Source organism: Pristiophorus japonicus, chromosome 15, assembly GCF_044704955.1.
Source record: "Pristiophorus japonicus isolate sPriJap1 chromosome 15, sPriJap1.hap1, whole genome shotgun sequence".
NCBI lineage: Eukaryota > Metazoa > Chordata > Chondrichthyes > Pristiophoridae > Pristiophorus > Pristiophorus japonicus.
This window is the reverse complement of record NC_091991.1, coordinates 83,331,919-83,350,436: the sequence shown is the minus strand read 5'-3', so window position 1 is coordinate 83,350,436 and position 18,518 is coordinate 83,331,919. Positions and strand designations below refer to the sequence as shown.

Genomic DNA, 18,518 nt, shown 5'->3' with positions numbered 1-18,518 from the left:
CACACACTTTCACCTCCGTCTCTGGGACTCACTGACCTTATTGCAGGGGCACAGTCATTTTTTAAAAGTGCCTTGCACACGAAACTCTAGGCAGATAATCCACGCACAGTATGTAAATGTAGATATATTTATCAACACTTCAATATGAATGTGGGTAATTGCGGAAAATAAGTTTTAATTTCAGATCTTGCAACTCATTGATGTTTATTTTTGTCTGCATCTCATGTTGAGAGCTCCCATTGCTTTTTGAGGCTGTGAGGTTACCTGGTGCAGCATTCAGCCACACACACATACATCAGGAAAGTACATAAGGGGCTGGGATTTTCCTGGGGACTTGTGCCAAGGCAATGGCATAGGCACCTTTTGAATGGTACAACAGACAAGGGCAATTATGGAGTAAGAGACTTGTGCCATTAATGATGCCGTTCCTCTCTGGGACTTTTGCCCTGCTCTGCTGTTGCCCCTCTTTCATAAGCAGCTAGAAGGTAAGTGGCCCAGAATTTGCTGACAAAATAATGGCGAGTTTAATGGTGCCCGCCGTTAGGAATGTGTAAATCGTCCAGCAACTTTACTGCCACAAGTTGAGGGATGATTTGCGCCACTCTGCTGTGAGCCTCCCAAAAAGGGCAGCTCGCCTTCAACCTTCCCATGAGTTTCATGAAGTTGCTGAATTTGCGCATTAATTGCCAATTAACTTTTTAGTGCAAAAAGTTAGGCCTGCTTTGTTACAGCGCAAATACTTTTTTAATGCAGAGATTTATGTTCCTTAATGACCATCGACCTCAACCGCCCAGAAAAAGAATAGTTTAAACTGTGGAGTTCTCATTCCTGCAGGTAGTAAATTGTTGGAGATTTTAAAATGTTAAGTAAATTTTTTCTCTCTTTCTTTTCTTTCTTCTCTCTAAATCCAATCTTTCTTTCCCTCATTTTACCTTTTGGTACTTGAATTCACCCTCTTTATATGTTCCCCTGTATTTTACTCTCCATCCATAAATCACATTGGTTAAGGAGATGAACTGTTCATCCCGACGTTCACTAAGGTTCCAGATGCCCCCAGCCTTTGCCGCACCGTTATCAGCTCGCACTTCCAACAACGCACACGTTTGAAATGTTTGAATTGAAGGGTGAGGGAAATGGGGCACGATGCCCCCTGCTCTAGCAAAATCTGGGCCAGTATCACTGCTCCGCCCCCATTAAAATCAATGATTTTCCTGCATGTAAAACACTTTTCACACCGCTACCACATGGGCCCAGAATTTGCTGGAAAATTAACGACACCCTCTTATTAGTTCGCAAAAATCTCATAAATTTGTGGCAAAGAATACTTCATGAGTTACAATGCTCCATAAATTGCTGGATGATTTGGCCGTGCCTTTCGTCTCACTGAAACCGAAAAAGTTACACCCTCACCACAAGCGTCTCCATTGAAATTAGTTATGTGTTGTGAAATTGCTGGATTAGTGCCGCAAATGCGAATTGATTTAGCCGTTGCTGTTTAGGGCTGGTAATGCATGGCGTAAGGATTCTGTTAATATTTATAGTCCTGACATGGAACTCAACATTGCAATTCCATAAAGAACAAATTAAGCTGTGGGATCTCACTCACTTTTTGTTTTATCTGTTTTGGTAGTATTTTTGTGTCAGTATTGCCATCGATACTCTTGTTAGTGTCGGAAGGCAATAACGTTCAGGTTCCAAAGCTATTTTAACACTCGGAAATTCAAATTTGATAGATATCGTCAGAAAAACTTTTGTGATACAGTATATGAGTGAGAATTTTTGCCCAACTGCACTGCCATTCACTTAAGCACCAATACAACAATTCCCAAACACAACTGGGTTAAATGTCCCTTTCTTTTGCTTGTTCCTTTTCAATATTTTCGTACTTTTCCTTTCAGTCTCTTTTTTTTTTCTCTTTCTGTATATAATTTGACTCGAATTCGCCCTATTTCCTTCCCATCGTTCACTGTTTCTTTATCCTTTAAATTTCATTGCTTAAGGTGATTGACCATTGAGAACATCATTCATTAGGTCCCTGTATCGCTGCACCATTATCAATTCGCATTTCCAGCAATTAGCAGCGCAAATATAGTGTGGTCTATCGTGTGAAAAATAACCTGGCTGGCGTGATTTTATTGCTCCAGGATTGGGTTAAAACTCCTAGTTGTTAAAAATGTATTACTGTTGCAAAGGTTAAACAACCAGGATCTTTTGAGTACCCACTTCCTGCACCGGAGATTTTAATTTTAATATTGCCACACCATATGTCCATCGCCCATTCCATTTATGAGCTCGTTTTCAGAATTTAAATGAACCCTTTCCTGTTTACTCATGGTGCTCAACCACACTAAAGCTACTAACGCAACAACCATATCTTTAATAACTCTAATGTGCTTATTAATCATTATTGTTTCAACTATTTGAGTAAATTGATGTACATACACTTCAAAAACAATTCAAGCCCATCTGCTCAGGAAAGTCAGCATGTCGTTATATAAATTTTTGCTGTCCTCAAAAATTTGTAATCTTCAATGTTATTAAAACTCAGAACTTTCAAATAAATTGAAAATTTGAGGCTAGTTCATTTTCATAGAATCATAGAATAGTACAGCACAGAAAGAGGCCATTCGGCCCATCGAGTCTGTGCCAGCTCTTTCGATGACCAATGTTAGTCCCACTCCTCTGCTCTTTCCCCATATCCCTGCAATTTTATGCCACAAAAATAAGTCAATAATTATTTTATGAAATAAATTATAATGTAGTGGCTCTGAGTGGCCTGAATTCATAGATTGTACACCAAATCGAAAGGACCACTACTACACTGCAGCTTGAAATAATTATAGATTCCATTCACTGGAACCGTCCCGTGGCTCTGGATGGCGAATGTGCTGTCACTTTGATCGTCCCCGAGTGTCTGATTTGTCGCTATGCTCGCTGTGGCGTATTCCAATTAGAAAATCAGCAAAATCTGGAGTAAGCCTGCAATGGTGAGATGGGCACAGTGGATCATGAGATTTACTTTGTCCGTTGACAATTCGCAGGAAAATCTGGGCCATATTGAAAAGGAAAACTGCAAGGCTGGGAATTTGAAATCAAAACAGAAAATGCTGCAAACATACAGAAAAGACAGATTGATGTTCACATTGTAGACCCTACAACAGAACTCTTTGGGTCTGCACTCGAAAAAGCTTTCTTTTCCTCCAAATGCTAGCTCTTCTGTGTATTTTTTGTTTTATTTTATATTGTTTGGCATTGCAGTTTTTTCTTTGGGTCATCAGAAGTTGCTCAGGGTCACTGATATGTCTGCACTAGTGGCTAAGGAGCCTGTTGCAAACTTCCTCTGCTGGTTGTGGTGCAGAGGTCTGGTTGGAGTTAGTTGATCGCTGCAGCCTTTTGTGTAGTTTTCTTGTTCACTTTGCACGCAGTAATTTTCCAAGTGTGTGGAGCAGTCTGTCTTGTGCCATGTCCTGCTGGCTGTCGATTTGGTTATCGTGTGTGTATATATTGAACAGATGATTTGCAGAAAAAATAATCTTGGGGTAAGTAGGTTCAATGTAAAGAGTTTAATCTAACTTGTGTTCTACATTCCTTCATAAATGTCAAATCTCCTTGCAAAGAAATAATAGTTTGCATTCATATAGCACTTTTCACGACCTCTGGATCGCCCAATGTGCTTCACAGCTAATTAAATATTTATGAAGCGTATGCCCTGTTGTAATGTGGGGAAACGTGACAGCCATTTTGCATACAGCAAAGTCCCACAAACAGCAAAGCAATACATGACCAGCCCTACTACAGCCTTCCAAGAACTCTGGGTTCCTTCAACTCTGGCCTCGAGTGAATCCCCTATTCTCACCATTGGGTTGCCGTGCCTTCAGCTGTCTGGCCCTAAGCTCTAGAATTCCCTCCCTAACCCTAATTTAACCTATCAGGCCCTCCTTAAAACCTCTATGACCAAACTTTCAGCTCTTCTTCTGATATCTGCTTCTTTAACTCAGTATCAGTTTTTACCTGATTATGCTTCTGTGAAGTGCCTTGGGAACTTTTCTTGCATTAAAGGTGCGACATAAAAGGAAGTTTTTGTCTTATCCAAAAGTTGCCACCTCTGACAATGCAACATTTCTTCAGTACGACACTGAAGTGTTCTCCTAGATTTATGTGCTCAGGTCATGGACTATGGTTTGAACCCACAACTTTCTGACTCTGAGGCGAGAGTGCAACCACGGAGCCAAGTTGACACTTGCATTTTTTGTTTGCAATCCTGGCTGGACACTGCTTAGAGATGGATGTTTTCCCAGTATAAAAGGTGAAAGGCTTCTGCGGGTCATCCTTGCACCTCTGCAATTGGTGTTTTACAGACTGGTATTAATGTCGGCTTGCGAATAGTACATGTGCGTGTTTAGTCTTGCCTTTGGGAATCTCGGTAAAACATAATTGAGGGTGTATGAAGTTTTTGTACTGTGACTTGAACTGAAAAATGCCTGACAGTACAATTACTGGTTTTCTTACTCCACACTTGGGCTGTGTCTAGAAAGCTGTACAATGTTGGACCAACACTGTGCATTTATATAGTATTCTTCACAGAAAGACATCTTGAGTGCTTTGCAGAGAGAAGAAAATGAATGCCTAATGAGAGGGCAAGAGCAGCTAGAATAGAGTTAGAGGGTAGGGCTGAAAGAACGGGTTGAAGAGAAAATTCTTAAGCTTTTGGAATTTGGAATGGAGGAAGTGAAGAGGAGGAAATTCCACAGGGCAGTATAAAATGGCTGAAAGAACAAAGAGGATGGGAAATGAAGAGTAGCCCAGTCAGTGTGCAAGGAGTGAAGGATCTGAGCTGAAAGAGATCACCTAAAGTAGTGTGGTGTAGTAGAGGCATTTGGAAATAAGGACAAGAATTTGAAGTTGATTCATAGAGGATGAGGGGCCAATATAGCCCGGAGAGAATCAGGGTGATGGTAGTGTGGGGTTTTGAGTGGACAAAGACATGGGCAGTGGCAGGGATGCTGGCCAGGTGAGCATTAGAGAAATTGAACCGTGGCGTGATAAAGGCACCGAGTAGATTATCAGCAATGATGGGGTAGAATTAGGGATGGAAGCAGCTGATATAAAAGAATGACTTGTATTTATATACAGCCTTTCACGACCACCAGACATTTCAAAGTGCTATACAGCCAATGAAGTACTTTTTGGAGTGTAGTCACTGTTGTAATGTGGGAAATGTGGTGAAAGAAGACAGTCTTGGCAGTGGAACAGATTTCGATAAGAAAACTTAGTTCGGGATCAAGTAGCATGCCAAAGTTCTGCAACACCGGACCTAATGTGAGGTAGCAATTGGTAATGTTGATGGAACTAACTTTGAAATGTATAGGAGCTGACAGGAGTGAAAGGGAATAGCTTCAGATTTGCTTGTATTAAGCTGCAGGATTCTTCAAAGGCTTTGTTGCAGGCAGGCAGCTGGACAATCTAGCAACAGCTGTGGAGGTGGAGTGTTTAAACCAGATATCAGCATATATATGTAACTTGATCTTGTGTTTCCAGATGATGTCACCAAGGGGTAGTGCATACAAAGTATTTATAGCATAGAAACAGGACAATCAGCCTAACAGATATATGTTGATGCTCCACCCAAGCCTCCTTCCACCCTTCTGCATCTAATCCCATCAACATACCCTTCTATTCCTTTCCCCCTCATGTACTTACCCAACTTCCCCTTAAATGCATCTGCTCTATTTACCTCCTTGTGGCAGTGCGTTACACATTCAAACGACATTCTGGATAAAGAAATTTCTCCTGAATTCCCTATTGGAACATTTTACTACGTTAAAGGCGCTATATAAATACAAGTTGGTGTTGGATTTATTGGTGACTATCTTCTGTTTATGGCCCCTTGTTCTGGTCTCGCCTGCAAATGGAAACATCTTCTCTACGTCTACTCGATCAAACGCCTTCTTAATCTTAAAGACCTCTATTAGGCCACCCCTCAGTCTTCTCTCTTCTAGAGAAAAGAGCCTGTTCAATCTTTCCTCTCCCAGGTATAACCTCTCAGTTCTGGTATCATTCTAGTAAATCTTTTATGCATGAAAGGAAGAAGCTCATTCAGCTGTTGAGCAGGTTTGTATGTGCAGGTGCAGAGTGGTATATTTGCCAACATCACCAATGATCACCAGACAGTTACGGATGAGGAAGGCCATTCGGCCATCTTAATTCACCTATCCAGAAAGACCCTAAAGTGTCCCGTATCCAGGGGGTTTGTTGCTTCTGCTGCTCTATTTGGAAATCACTTTCCCTTTACATTCCATTAATTATTTTAGATTTGCCTATTAGATCACCTCTGAGATGACTCCTTTCCAGCTGAAAAGCCCAAGTTTGTCCAATCTTTGCTCATAATTCAGGCCTTTGACACTGGGTATCAGCCGCATGACTCGTCTCTGTACTGCCTCCGGTGTTGAATACCTCTTTTGTGTCTTGGTGACCAGAGCTGGACATGGTACTCAAGGTGTGATCTGATCAGAATACTATACAGTTTGCTCTACCTTGTATTTTGTTGTTTTGACTATATAGTTCAATGCTTGATTGGCTTTGATGATTGTTGCTCTGTATTGGCAGGGCATGTTGAGTTTAGAGCATAGACTAAGGTCTCCTCCAACGTCCTCCTTTGCTATTTCAATACCATTCGTGGAGTGCATTTGTCATCTATTTCTCTTTCCTACTTGCGGTATCATGTGTTGAGGCAATGAAATACCTTTCAATTGCTTCTCTGTGCTGTTCTTTTGCAAAGTTAACACTTGCCGTGAAAATAGAAAACATGGAGTATATGAAAACCAAGATATATATGAGGAATAGTTGATGTCTCAGTCATGAGGCACTCCTGAAAGATTACAGAATGGTTCCTAGTGTATAACGGCAAACTGCAATTTGTATATAATAAAGATATAATAACCAGGAGTAGGCCATTCGAGCCTGCTCCGTCATTCAATAAGATCGTGGCTGATCTTCTAGCCCAACTCCATCTTCCCGCACTGTCCCCATATCCCTTGATTCCCCTGGTATCCAAAAATCTATCAGTCTGTGTCTTGAATGTACTCAACGTCTGAACATCCACAGCCCTCTGGGGTAGAGAATTGCATAATGGATAATGTTAACTTCATAGGCAGTCCCTCGAAATCGAGGAAGACTTGCTTCCACTCTAAAAGTGAGTTCTTAAGTGACTGAACAGTCCAATACGGGAATTACGTGTCTGTCACAGGTGGGACAGACAGTTGTTGAAGGAAGGGGAGAGTGGGACTGGTTTGCTGCACGCTCCTTCAGCTGCCTGCGCTTTTTCTCTGCATGCTCTCGGCGACGAGACTCGAGGTGCTCTGCACCCTCCCGGATGCTCTTCCTCCACTTAGGGCGGTCTTTGGCCAGGGACTCTTAGGTGTCAGTGGGGATGTTGCATTTTATCAAGGAGACTTTGAGGGTGTCCTTGAAACATTTCCTCTGCCCACCAGGGACTCTCTTGCTGTGTAGGAGTTCCGAGTGGAGCGCTTGCTTTGAGAATCTTGTGTCAGGTGTGTGGCGAATGAGGGTCCGGGGCCCAGAAGAGCCGCGGGCCCAGGGGCAGCACGGACCTGCCCACACTGCGATATGTGTGCGCACTAGGTCCATGCAACAGAGCAGGTCTCCAGTCGTCCTGGTTAATCCTTGTCACTGGATAAAGGCCTAGCTCTGTCAAGCCCGTGTGGTGGCTGATGTGCAACAGTCACCACACGTTAAAAAAAATCCACGCACAGGCATCTTCCACCCACTCAACTGGAGATCAGGACTGGAACATCGGGTCCTTCATTGAAACATCTGTGAACTCTTGTGGAAGCAAGTCATCCTCGTTCGAGGGACCGCCTATGTCCACATCATCATCATCAATGTGGCCCGCCCAACGGAGCTAGTCGAATGTGGTCAGTGCTTCGATGTTGGCCTGATCGAGGACGCTAACGTTGGTGCGTCTGACCTCCCAGGGGATTGTAATGTTGACTTACAAAATGTAATACTGTAGCATTCCTGTAGAAATAAGTTTAAGACAGTCCAAAATCCAAGAATTCTCCACTTTGTTGGGCCCTGCAGATCATTTATTTTGTTGCTTTTTCCATCAATCCTATTAATTACAGGTTTTTTTTGGTGGATACTTTGCTCAATCCTAAATCTTGTACTTTGCAAAACCATCCAATTGCATAATGTAATTGCTCTCCACATACAAGAATTTAACACTAACGCTGTGACATTTGTGTAGTACAAGGTTCCGTTCTACAGTTGATGTCAGGTAATGAGACAGTTGGGTACATATTCGGGAACCAAATTTGTTTAGTGAGTTTAATAGGCTTTACTGACACTTTGTACAATATCCTATGTATAATTAAAAATTAATTTCTATCGTTGTTGAAGAATCTTTAATCTCAGTCTGAGCATCAATGTCAAGTTAGCTGTTTTCCGTTGAGCTGGTGGTATAATTGGTTTTAGTGTCTCTGGGCTATGGAGAGGAAAATTAGCCAAGTTTCCTGCTCGCTCTTCTTGTGCACACCTTCCAGTAGAAGTTGCTATAAGTGTCTGTGTTAGCTGTGAACATGATCAGGCTCAACTGTGATGCTGTGTGTGGCTCATACTTGTTGTCAAAACTCATGTATGAAGAAAGTCTATTTGGCGAGGTAGCAGATGACTACTGTTGCCCATGGAACGGCATGGCAAGAGTCACTGCCTTCAGGAGAGAAGGGCAGGAAATACTAGCCTCCAGCGCACGTTTGTCTCATTTTGCTGTGTTGGGTATTAAACAGGAGAAAGAAGGGGAGGTATTTTATGTTGGTTTCTTCTAACCTGGAGCAGAAAATTTACAAGCATCTGCAAAGCTGCAAACTTACCCCACCAATAGCATTTACCCTGCAATTGTCCCAAGGATGTGCTTATTTACAATTTGTAACCTTTAAAGGGGCAGGCCTGTTAAACACCGTTGTACCAAAGCAGCAGAATAATACATTGTAGGTTCCAGAGTGTGCTAAATTTCAGTTTGTCTGTCTTGCTTGAGCTGAATTTTTTTTAATGTGCATTTTTGTTCTGTTTGGATCAGCACATTTGAGTTTTTTTTCTTCTTTCCTGGAATGTAGGCAAGGCCAGCATTTATTGCCCATCTTTAATTGCCCTTAAGGTGGTGAGCCACCTTCTTGAACAGCTACCATCAGTGTGGTGAAGGTTCTCTCATAATGCTGTTAGGGAGGGAGTTCCAGGATTTTGACCCTGTGATGATGAAGGAACGACGCTCTATTTCCAAGTCAGGATGGTGTGTAACTTGGAGGGGAACTTGCAGGTGGTGATGTTGCCATGCGCCTGCTGCCCTTGTCCTTCTAGGTGGTAGAAGTCGTGGGTTTGGAAGGTGCTGTCGAAGAAGCCGTGGCGAGTTGCTGTAGTGCACCTTGTAGATGGTATACACTGCAGCCAGTGGTGCATGGAGTGAATGTTTAAAGTGATGGATGTGGTGCCAATCAAGCGGGCTGTTTTATCCTGGATGGTGTCAAGCTTCTGAGTGTTGGAGCTACACTCATCCAGGCAAGTGGAGAGTATTCCATCACACTCCTGACTTGTGCCTTGTAGATGGTGGAAAGGCTTTGGGGAGTCAGGAGATGAGACACCCAGCCTCTGACTGCTCTTGTAGCCACAGTATTTATGTGGCTGGTCCAGTTAAGCTTTTGGTCAATAGTGACCCCCTCCCCTTGGATGTTGATGGTGGGGGATTCGGTGATGGTAATACTGTTGAATGTCAAGGGGTGTTAAAATCTGGCTGGGAGAAGGGAGGTGGGGGAGCGAAGGAGATTTTTTTGTTGTTTTAATTGTTGGATCTCTCTATCGTTTAAGTACATATATTGGGCCGAAAAGGGTGCATTCTGGATTGTAGGGGATGCGTGGTCCACCTATGGGAGTTACTAGTGTCGTTGAACCTCAGAAAATATGTAGCACAAAAATCCCCAAATTGTGATGCATTGTACAATGTACCTATTGTAACAACACAACTTGGCATATGACACAGAGCAATGGCACAAGAAATCTGCTATGACATATAACTCGTCTCCTGTCATACTGTTGCTTTAATGGCGATTTTAAAAATGGTTGACATTAAAGTGCTGTGTAACTTGGTAGTCAGGCGAGTGATCTAACTTCCTATCATGCCAAGGTCAAGCAAGAGCTGTGAGACTACACAGAGTTTAGATCAATTGGACTGCCTGGGAACTTTAAATGTAAATTTATAATGATTGCAGTGTTAGTATAAAACAAATGCTTCCATCGGTGCTCCACAAATAAAATCTAAATCACCCGCAAGAGGAGCTAGGCACAGCAAGTCACTGGGCAGTAGTTGCGCATTGCAGGCCAGTATCTGTGGTAGAACTGCACTGTAGGGATTTCCTTCAGAGACTTCCCTGCTTGTTTTCTTCAACAGCAGCAGCCTAGTTTTCTTTGTAGTATGGGAATCCCGATTGTAGATCCGCAAAGGTAAGTTAGCGGATAATTGTGGCCAGCTAAACTTTGGAAAAAAAGTAGTGGCTCATTTGCTTCCATTCAAGAGGAGTTTTCTCTCTGTATTGGAATGGTGGAAATAATGTGCGACTGTGCAAGTAATTTTTTTCACTGGATGATATTGCAATGGAATAGTTTTCTGATAGCGTCTTGGGTCAGAAACTGAGTACAACAGCAGTAAATTGCTATTTGAGTGGACTGTCACATTTTACCCTTGAGCTAAAAGAGTTAACCTAGTCAAGTTCTCTATCTGTTTGTGGGATGAAAATGAATATTGACCTGTGCTGTTTCAGAGGTGACTGCTGACCATCATTGTGATGATAAAGCAAATAAAGAATTAACTTGCAATTATATAGCGCCTTTCACGACTTCAGGATGTCCCAAAAAGCTTTACAACCAATTAAGTACTTTTGAAATGTAGTCACTGTTGTAATGTAGAAAAAAGTGAAATGTGTGATTTGCCAACTAAAATTCTGTGTCTGCTGAAAAAGAATTGCAACCGAATACAAGAGCAGCTTCCTTGCAACGCTTCTGATTAATAGTGTTGTGCTGCTGAGTATGCAGGTGAATGACTCCTAGCCCTGAATGCTTAGTATCCAATTGCTGTGAAATTGCAATTGGTGGCGCAGCTTTACTTGCTCCCGAGGCCACTAGCCTTTTCAAGTACAGCGTCTGTCTGCCTACACACATACAAGTCCTTGTAGCATAGTTTAGTCTGCACTTAAATTAAATTAAGACAGCTTGAACAAACTACTGATAACTATTTGTCTTTTGCTGAGTTCCCCCACTGCTCTAATGGGTGAAGGGAATGCCGTGTTATTCGTCTAAACCACACAGACCAGAGTCTCGTGTCCCCACCTTGTGCTGAATTAGCAGATCCTAGCAGTTGGGTACTTTATGATTGGCCTCGCACCTTTGGACTAACGTCCGGCAGGATTCCCACTCCTGATCGCTGCCCAGCGACTTTTTGTGGATGCCTGGTGAGGACAGCATTAAGCTTGGTGGAGTAAAGCACTAACATTCACTATCTAATGCTGTATGTAAAAATGGTTACTTGGACAAGGTGCTGAAGGGCTCTTGTGTCTGTGGAACCACACCTCATGAAGAGTCTTGGAGAAAAGCCAGGAAAACCCTGTTTGTTTTTTGTTGTAGAACAATGCCTTGCACTTCAAAACTAAATCTAATTCCACACATACAATAAAATAGATTCCTTATGGATCAGACAGGGACTTGGAATGGGTGAAAACCTTTGATGCTGCAAATTGCTTGCAGTTCGATGTATGGCACAGGATTAATGATTATTCGTAGTTGATTGCCAGATTGCATGTTAAAGTGCCAACACTCCACAAATCATTGTGAAACATATACAGAATAAATAGTCTGTACTGTTGGCTAAACTACGGCCCGCTTTTGTCAGGAGCAAATGACAAACGTGCCTGAGCTTACACACATTCAGTGGAGATTGATCAGATACCGTGGGGTGGAGGCCATGCATCAAGGAATGCTACTTTACTCCAAGCTAACTGGCGAGTAGTGAACACTACGGCCCCAAGTTTCCACATGATTTGCTCCTGATTTTTAGGAGCAACTGGTGTAGAACGGAGTATCTTAGAAATCGGAATTCTCGTCATTTAGTTTGCTCCAGTTCTAGTCAGTTAGAACAGTTTCACTTTGGAACAGAATTTTATTTTCAACAGGGGGCGTGTCCGGCCACTTACGCCTGTTTTCAAAGTTTCGTCAGTGAAAACTTACTCCAAACTAACTTAGAATGGAGTAAGTGAAGATTTTTGTACGCTCGAAAAAACCTTGTCTACACTTTAGAAAATCAGGCGAAGGGAATGGGGGCGGGGGGGTGTTTAAAGGGAAGTTTACAAACATTAAATACTTCAGTTTTACAAATAAAGAGCCATCATCAATAATAAATGATAAATACATCAATAAATCAACCAATAAATCAATCAAAAAAAATTAATAAGAAATAATTTTCTTTTAAAATCAATAAATAAAACATTTTCTACTTACTGACTGCAGCACCGGGAGCCCTCCAACAGTGTGCTGGGATCCCCTCCCCCCCCAGCAGTGTGTCTCTGTCAGTGTCTCTATCTCTCTGTCTGTCTGTGTCTCTCATTCTCTGTCTGTCAGTGTCTGTGTTTCTGACAGCGAGGGGAGGGGGGTAGAGGGAGGGATGGGGGGAGAAGGGGATAAAAAGGAGATTTTGGGGGGGTGGGGGAGAGAGATTGGGGGGGAACGGGCTGGGCCCGAGACTTCGGGCAGGGCCCGTCCCCAGCACCAGATTTACAGGTAGGTGGGGTGGTGGGAGGGAGGTCGGTTCGGTTCGGGTCGGGGGGAGGGAGGGAGAGGGGGGTCAGGTCGGATCCTGTCCGGGGTGGTGGGGGGGAGCGGGAGTCGGGTCCGGTCCGGTCCAGGGGCGGGGGGGGAAGTGGGAGTCGGGTCCAGTCCGGGAGCAGGGTGGGGGGTAAGCGGGAGTCGGGTCTGGTCCGGGGGCGGGGGGGAGGGTAAGCGGGAGTCGGGTCGGGTCCAGTCCGGGGGGGAAGCGGGAGTCAAGTCGGGTCAGGAGGAAGCAGGAGCTGGCCGTGGGAGGAGCCTTATTCACGCAGCCCCAGTCAGGCCATTCGGCCAGGGCTAGGGGCTGCGTGTTTCGGGCGCCTGATGCTACTGCACTTGCGTGCCCACTGTCGCGCACATGTGCAGAGGTCCCGGCACTGTTTTCAGCGCAGGGACCTGGCTCCGCCCCCTACAGCTCCTGCTGCGCTGCGCCGAGGGCCAGAGGACCTGCAGGAAGGTGGAGAATCTGGAGGGTTTTTTTAGGCGCACTTTGTGGCGCGAAAAACGGGCGTCCAGGTCGTGCAGCTCTAGGCGTGGCTTGAAACTTGGGCCCAAAATATCTGGATTTGTAAATCAGTGACGAGAGTAGTTTGTTTAACATAAACGTATCAGTCCCAGCATTTAATTCTATTTGTACAATGCAATTGGTTCTGATTTTTTTTTTTCAATTAAGATTTGAAGTTAATACCTATTATTTTGGGTAATTTGAGGAACACTCGCCAATATGAATTTAGAGAAAGACTGAAGAACATCACGCATGGTGACATCAGGAGGAAAACTGAAGTCGGTCTCTATATTAATTTAAGCAAAATACTCTGGGATCAAATAGCTTATTTATGGAAAAAAAATCACCTCTGTCCTGATAATTCTGAGTGTTGGTGGAGGGGAATTAAATTTGGGGGGATTCTTGGCAGAGGTGTAAAGCACTAGTATCCGTCCAATGCATGCATGGGGCCAGATTTTGCTGGAATGGCCTATCTCGTGGCGTGCCCTGTTGGACTTTTTTTTTTGCACATTTTAGCTCAAAATTTATCGCACTAACTTGTTGAAAGTGATGGCAATAGAGCATCTGGGACCTCTGTCATTAATGGGACCAACAGTGTATCTCAACCAATGAAGTTTAAGGGTTGATAAATAAACAGAGGAACAACTGAGAAGGAGGGTGAATTTGAATCAAATAGGGGAGAGAGAGAGACTTTTTTTTTTCAACTCTTGAGAACAAGATTGCACTTGCTCAATAATGGAACAGTGCTGTCCTCACCCAATATCTCTACTATTCCAGGGGTCATTAGATAGCATTCTGAGTGGGGACCTTGGTGGGACTTTCCTTCCATAAACAAAAAGTGCTGAGACTAAATGTGTCTACTTCCCCACCTCAGCTACGCATGCAGGAAACAGCACCAGCCCTTATACATGGCCTTCCTCGACCTTATAAAGGCCTTTGACACTGTCAACCGCGAGGGTCGATGGAGTGTCGTCCTCTGTTTTGGCTACCCCCAAAGGTTCGTCACTATCCTCTGCCTGCTCCACGACGACATGCAGGCCGTGATCCTTACCAACGGATCCATTACAGACCCAATCCACGTCCGGACCGGGGTCAAACAGGGCTGCATCATCACCCCAACCCTCTTAATCTTTCTCGCTGCCATGCTCCACCTCATAGTTGACAAGCTCCCCGCTGGAGTGGAACTAAACTACAGAACCAATGGGAAGCTGTTCAACCTACGCCGTCTCCAGGCCAGGTCCAAGACCACCCCAACCTCTGTTGTCGAGCTACAGTACGCAGACGACGCCTGCGTCTGCGCACATACAGAGGCTGAACTCCAGGACATAGTTGATGTATTTACTGAGGTGTACGAAAGCATAGGCCTTACACTAAACATCGTAAGACAAAGGTCCCCAACCAGCCTGTCCTTACTGCACAGCACTGTCCCCCAATCATCAAGATCCACGGCATGGCCCTGGACAACGTGGACCACTTCCCATATCTCGGGAGCCTCCTATCAACAAGAGCAGGCATTGATGACGAGATCCAACGCCACCCCCAGTGCAGCCTTCGGCTGCCTGAGGAAAAGAGTGTTTGAAGAGCAGGCCCTCAAAACTGCCACCAAGCTCATGGTCTACAGGGCTGTAATAGTACCCGCCCTCCTGTATGGCTCAGAAACATGGACCATGTACAGTAGACACCAAGTCGCTGGAGAAATACTACCAACGATGTCTCTGCAACATCCTACAAATCCCCTGGGAGGACAGACACACCAACATTAGCGTCCTCGACCAGGCCAACATCCCCAGCTTTGAAGCACTGACCACACTTGATCAGTTCCGCTGGGCAAACCACATTGTTTGCATGCCAGACACGAGACTCCCAAAGCAAGCGCTCTACTTGGAACTCCTTCATGGCAAGCGAGCCAAAGGTGGGCAGAGGAAACGTTACAAGGACACCCTCAAAGCCTCCCTGATAAGGTGCAACATCCCCACTGACACCTGGAAATCCCTGGCTAAAGACCGCCCTAAGTGGAGGAAGTGCATCTGGGAGGGCGCTGAACACCTCATGTCTCATCGCCGAGAGCATGCAGAAATCAAGCGCAGGCAGCGGAAAGAGCGTGCGGCAAACCAGTCCCACCCACTCTTTCCATCAATGACTATCTGTCCCACCTGTGAAAGGGACTGTGCTTCTTGTATTGGACTGTTCAGCCACCTAAGGACTCATATATTTTAAGAGTGGAAGCAAGTCTTCCTCGATTCCAAGGGACTGCCTATGAGATGATGAAGGAGCAGGATGCAAAGTCATGATACTTCTAGTGGACTTCTGTGTTGACCAGACACCCAAAGTTGACAGTCTCTCCTTCCTTGGGAAGACAATCCCAAGCTTCTGTTACAGATGAATTAACCTTGAAAATATTTACACTAAAATTCCTTTGTTTCCCACATTACAACAGTGACTTCTCTCCAAAAGTACTTCATTGTCTGTAAAGCACTTTAAGACATCTTGTGGTCGTGAAGGGTGCTATATAAATGCAAATCCCCTTTTCCTTCCGTCCCCCTTTCCTTCAACTTTCACATGACCATTTCAGACCCTGCAAGCATTTGCTCTTCGTTAAATTACTGGTTTAGATTATAATCTGTACTTGCGACCTGATGTAAAATGCCCAATTAATGAGAGAAACATCGCACACTGTTTCACTTACTGAATAATGTCCAGGAGTCACTGTAAATTATATTGTTGCATTATCCAAGATTTCTGCTGGTGTTTGGGGAATCGTATTCCATGAAAAAGGCTGTGCGGGTGTACATCGAAATATTCTGAATTGTCTTACTTTAGTGCAGAGTATACAAAACTTACTTTTGGTCTCATTTGTTTTTCTCAGACCTCAGTTGGTTCTTATGTATGTTCTTCACTTAGAGTGGTTAACCTGTGAAATTCTCTACCGCAGAAAGTTGTTGAGGCCAGTTCGTTAGATATATTCAAAGGGGAGTTGGATACGGCCCTTACTGCCAAAGGGATCAAGGGGTATGGAGAGAAAGCAGGAAAGGGGTACTGAGGTTGAATGATCAGTCATGATCTTATTGAATGGCGGTGCAGGCTTGAAGGGCCAAATGGCCTGCTCCTGCACCTAATTTCTATGTTTACAAATTGACCATCCTGTCCAGTTTGACTCTGGGTCTCTGGTGTTTTGGAGGTTGACAAAAAGCCATTGTACAGAAAAATGTGTTTGGCTCATTAGGCAAATCCACCACGTGCCCATGCATCAGGAAGGTTGAGTCAGCTGGCCTCAGCCAGGCAGTGGTGAGACACTAGAGTGGCCTGAACATCCCTGGGCTAGGGAAGGGAAAATCGGCCAGGGTTCTCATTCCTGGTCACTGTCGTTTGATCCCTGTTGGAAATGTTATTTTTGCCACCATAGCTACACAGCTCACTAGCACTCGTGATTCATTTTGATACTTGAAGAATGGCCATTTGGACAAGGTACCAGAGGATGGTTGATGCCAATGGAATTGTACCTCAGCAGGAACAACTATCAGTCGGAAAATATAGCTATAGGGAGGAAATGAGACAGGATGGGGAGAACTTAAATCTTCACGGTATGATGGAAAATTGAATAATTTTGAGGGGGAGGTGGTAGTTTTTTCTCCACCTTTTGTTTCATGTTGGTGGTCACTCTGGGTTTTCCCATTCAGTCATGTAGTCAAGAAATCTAAAACACTGGCTGGTAACCAGATACATCTTTCAGGGTTTGACACATTGACGTTACATTTTCATTTGTTGAATAAGATTTCCTTTCCTTGAGGAATGCAACAACACACACAACTACCGAGATGAGGAGAAACAACTTCACTCAGAGAATTGTGAACCTGTGGAATTCTCTACCACAGAAAGTTGTTGAGGCCAGTTCGTTAGATAGATTCAAAAGGGAGTTAGATGTGGCCCTTACGGCTAAAGGGATCAAGGGGTATGGAGAGAAAGCAGGAATGGGGTACTAATGTTGCAAAAATGATCAGCCATGATCATATTGAATGCGGTGCAGGCTTGAAGGGCCGAATGGCCTGCTCCTGCACCTATTTTCTATGTTTCTTGCATAGCGATTGGAAAAAATGATTTCAGGATTGAGAGTTATTCAGATGACTCAGATATTTGTTAGCTTACCGAAAGGAATATGCGATAGCGAAGAGCGATATGAGACTGAGACACCTAATGAGGCTAAGTAATGTGGTAGACAATGAAGTACTAGTTGCTTAAAGCAAACCCTGATTATTACTTCAAAGCCAATTATAACCAAAGTGCATAAATTAGTTAAAAGTAAAATTAGAACAGATAATTGAGAAAAAACATGATTTACTCAGTGCCAAATGTTTGCAATCATCTGCGAAGCAAAGTAACAATATTGGGGTTATTCAAAAGAGACAATTCAATGATTGGTGAGTTGATGTCCTAAAGGAATGATCTTGGATGGCCTGAGTTGTTTTTTCTTAATGAGGCAAAGAGCAGGAAATGGGGATTTGAAGCAAAAAAATTAGACTGGGGCGGGGGTGGAGAAGGGAAGAACTTTAGAAATGTAGCAGTGAAATTTATAGAGCTCACCAACAAGTCATTTTCTCCCACAAGGGTGGCAACATACCAATTGACAAAGTGCTTTCTGAAAATCATCAATGTTTTTAGAAAGCTACTTGAAGTATGTCTGTTTATATTCTAACTAACTTTCCAAGATGTTCTTCCATTTTTATTCCTGCAACTTTATCCACTGTTCTCCCCTGTTCAAGGTATTGACACCCTCAGTCGGGCATGATTTCATGGGTTATGATCCCACTGCTGTGCCTCACTATGACCATTATTCATATGTAAGTGTTAATAGTGAATATTGACAGGCTATTCAAGGTGATGAGGCGAAGGATCATAGTGGTAACCTATCTATTGTTCACACATGTAGTTTTCATCAGCGGTTGCTGAATACCAATCCAGAATGGGAAGAGTGACTTACAAAATCCAGGCTGGCACTCCAGTGCAGTACTGAGACCGTGCTGTACTTTTTGACGGTCCAATTTTTTGGATGAGACGTTGACCTGAGGCCCTGTCTGCCCTCGCAAGTGGACATAAAAGATGCTATTTCGAAGAAGAACAGGGGAATTCTCCCTCGTCT

General features: G+C 43.8%; 2 protein-coding genes across 3 annotated transcripts in view; both read left to right on the top strand.

Annotated features, from left to right (window-relative positions):
- The window catches only part of ipo8 (importin 8), a 116,293-nt gene that overhangs the window by 471 nt on the left and 97,304 nt on the right, over positions 1-18,518 (top strand). The window lies entirely within an intron of this gene.
- caprin2 (caprin family member 2) overlaps positions 1-18,518 on the top strand; it is a 119,592-nt gene that overhangs the window by 99,552 nt on the left and 1,522 nt on the right. The window lies entirely within an intron of this gene.